This window comes from Ptychodera flava, chromosome 16 (assembly GCF_041260155.1).
Source record: "Ptychodera flava strain L36383 chromosome 16, AS_Pfla_20210202, whole genome shotgun sequence".
Classification (NCBI taxonomy): domain Eukaryota; kingdom Metazoa; phylum Hemichordata; class Enteropneusta; family Ptychoderidae; genus Ptychodera; species Ptychodera flava.
In genome coordinates, this window is record NC_091943.1 from 9,627,822 (window position 1) to 9,631,733 (window position 3,912).

Genomic DNA, 3,912 nt, shown 5'->3' on the forward strand with positions numbered 1-3,912 from the left:
TGTGAACCATCCCCCTACCCACAACAATGACAACCTTCCAACCAATCAGATGCGGGCTCCCCGCCCAAGACCTCCCGCCATGTTGGCGTCTTTGCAAGCGTTCCCAACAGGTGGTATTCAGCTGTCAATCATGGCGACGCGATGAATGATTGGACGTTGACACCTAAAGGAGCCCGGAATGAAAAAGATGGTACCAGCGAAGATACCGGGCAGTAGCAGCTACTGTGCATCGTAATAAAATGGAAGAAGTTCGCAATGAATGACTTGATAAAAACGAAAAGATAGCCCCAGAGGATTGATAATGAAAGCGCGTTTACATTCGAAATAACAAACATGATGTACTATTGAAAAGCTACAATATAAACGACAGCTATGTTATTGTCGTAAACCTTTTTCAATATTGGTTCGTGCATAACAAATGACCAGATTCAAACACAAATATTTCACTTTCACGTGTTTACTGAACCTGAAGCGCAGCGATAATAAAAAACAAGGCACAGTGCTTTTTTTTGACAACGCTAATGGCACAGCCATTGAAATGCAGTGTTTATTTCACATTCTTTGTCAACCTAACTCGTTGACTCTTGAACCAACGTCCCTAATTCTGCGTGAACGAAGGGAGCGCGACAGATTCGCTCTCTTTGTGTCCGCTGTAAGCAGGTAAATTCGATACAGACTCTAGTTCTTCCAGCTCTCTGAAAACCAAGTCGGAGCAGCAGCTAATGTGGTATGTGAAGTACCAGAAGCGAGCGGACACAAACATATTCCCGCTGAAAGCGTTCTGTAAACATTTCAAAAGACGGCCGGGTGAGATAATTAGACACGAAATTTAAAACTCAATGTACCCGAAGTGACGTCACCTACTCTGGCGGGTAATCTCATTACCATATCAATCAGTTTACAAACCTATAAAGAATACAAAAGTGGACAAAGAGTGAGGATCGAAGGGTAATTGTTTGGGAGGAGAAGTTAATAGGAAGGGTGGGCTTCGCATACTAGTCTGTTTACTTTTTAGACTTGATAAGTTTACCTTTTCGCTTAGAGACTATAAATCTATCGCTGTGTAAACGAAGAGCACACGACCTGATAATTGGTGAGGAGGTATTGTCACTTGTAATGTTAGCTTACGACGACTGGACACAGTCAGCATTCAATGGTCATTCAACAGACATTATAAGATCACATCTTCACTGGCTAAATCTCTTTTAGAATGTTAGATAACTATAGCAACGAAGAAAGAACGAGATTAGCATTAGTTCAGTCAGAGGTGAAGAAAAATAGAGAGCAGAGATGTGACTTTTCCGCCAATTTATTGCTATTCAGATTTGATGCTACGATCTCTGCTGCGGATTACCGGTAGCCCTTTCCTTGATTTGCTGTGACAGCGCGGCCGAACCGACCGAGCGATGTCAGCGTTAAGTCTGCAATTTTACGCCAGGCCGTGTCATCTTCTTTCAGTGTGCGACAATACTCTTTGACACATATGTACACGTCACACAAGGGTGCCACTTTAGCATATTGTTTTGCTGGGAAACGCAACTCCGGCACTTATCATTCCAGTTGTCACGGGTAATACACGTACGTGCATTTTTGTCTTTACACGTCTTTCCTCAGCAGACATAAGATTACGATACCCTTTGCTCCGTTCTCTGTCGCTTGCTGAGATCCAGCTGCGTATATTTACCGGTAACTTGAAATGAGGATGCTTTAGACACAATAACGTCTACCGAGTAAGAGTCGGAGAGAGTCGCTTCTTCGACCCTGAGGGGGTGAAGTGGATCGCGAGTCGCTCTGTGACCTTCTGATTTACACAGACAAATTCTAATGTAAATTTAGCAGTGTCGGGGCGAGATTCAACAGCCTCTTGTCGCGTTGTTTTTTAAACTCAAACCTGGATTTAGCCCACAGACTGTGCGCTACCTCCGATGTTTCAACGAACCCCATTAGCGAGTAGGAAAGCTGCGTACAAGCGAAGACACGTACTCCCTTTAAATATTACATGGACAGAGATGATAAAAGTTAGCGGATCCAATTCACCGTATTTTTGCAGCGAAATTTCATCGATAGACTTTTTACATTTCATCTGTTATCCAGCATGACCAAGCCGTAACATGGTGCCTACATAGTGAAAATATACTTTGCTCTAACTCCCTTGCTTTCTGTCATAAGGAGTTTTCATGTAAAAATGTTCAGAGCCACTGTCGAGAACTTGACGTTATAGCGAGAGACTAAACATAAGAGCAGTAAATACAGACAGCGGTCTACGCTTTCACGCAAAACTTCTGTGACGAACACTGCGTACTCAGTGTTTTACCTGCGCGCTTATCATATGTTTTTGTTTACATTAGCGATCATAATTAGTGGTCTCGTGTTACGAATTCTTCACAGGTGATGTAGTGTTACCATGGGAGAGTTTGACTCGAGTTTCATCATAATAATGTGGGCTAGCCAACCTAAAGAGGCCGCCATCGAACGCATAAAGTACAGGCACTTGCGCAAGAATGACTGACCACGAAAATTCCAACCCACGAGGAAGGAGATGATCCAAAGAATGCGCGGTAGTTTGACGTAACCGAAGACGTCATGATACCGTAAAATGGTTCGAGACGAACTTTACGGATTCATACGCCGCGTAGTATCACGAGGTAGGACGCGACTCAGAGACAGATATTCAGACTCTCAAAATTTTTGCAAAGCTGATTTTTAATCTACCACTTTTGAGGGCTCATTTTGAAGTTCGCGGAGTAAACAAACTTTTCACCTACCTTTTTTGTCGACCTCGAATATTGTCGTTTCCCCATAGATTTAACACAAGAATGGCGGCCATTTTGAATGTCAGATGTTGGCAAATATTGGTCTCTATACTAAATTTTGCACGGTCATCTTGGTTGCTATTCTTGATTTCGAAAGTAAATTGGTTAAATTTTTTTAGGAAAAGTTTGAGGAAACATAAATTTCTTTAATTTTGAGGTGAGAACTCTTATCTTAAAGCGGCCATTCGCCGCATTGACTCTTACTTGCGCATTCTGTTTTGCGAGACTACGTTCGGTTCTTGAAATGCGATCCTTCTGCTGAGACGGAAGCAGTGCATTAAAAGTGAAAGCACTTGTATCTCGCTTTAATATCAATACCCTGTTTCACTGACGAAATTCCTAATGTCACAGCTGTCGTCACGGTACAAGGAGGCACCGTGGACCAGTGGTTAGGGCAACGGACTCACTATCAGAGGATGGTGGATTCAAGACCTGGTGAGGGACTCACTGTCGGAGTACGGTGAGTTCAAGACTCTGGGACGGTGTTGTGCCCCTGAGCAAGGCACTTTACTCCTCAGTGCTCCATTGGGGGTTCGTGGGTTATGCGTACCTCATCCTGTAATTGGGCTAATTGGGCCCGGATGATGGATTTTAATATAAAAATACAAGTATAAATCTCAAGGCAGCAAGGTCACAAATAAAACGTGCATATTTTCCTCTGTTAGTCATATTCATCACCCTTTTCGTTCAACCATTTATATAATAGCGTATTTTTATCCATATGATAATTGTTAGCCAGTCGAAGTCTAACAGTATGTTAGATGGCGTTGAGGTCATGTTGTGATGGTAACGGCGCTCGTTGCTATGGCCGAAGAGACCAGGTGACTGTCACCTCACTGCTGAGAGACCAGGTGACCGTGATGTCAGCGGTACTCACTGCTCAGGGACCAGGTGACTGACGGCTGACATCTTTTCTGTTATTTGTTATTACTGTTGTTGCTGCTTTAGTTAAGCTCACAGCTCCCTTTGTTGCTGTTTTTTCGCCTCTTTACACTCGGAAAATGTAGCATTATGTTGACGATAGTATGCCTTCTCTTAGCCCCTGGGAGGCTTAATATCTATGCGTTTCCCTTCTAATTTAGAGCGATTTTGTTGCTCC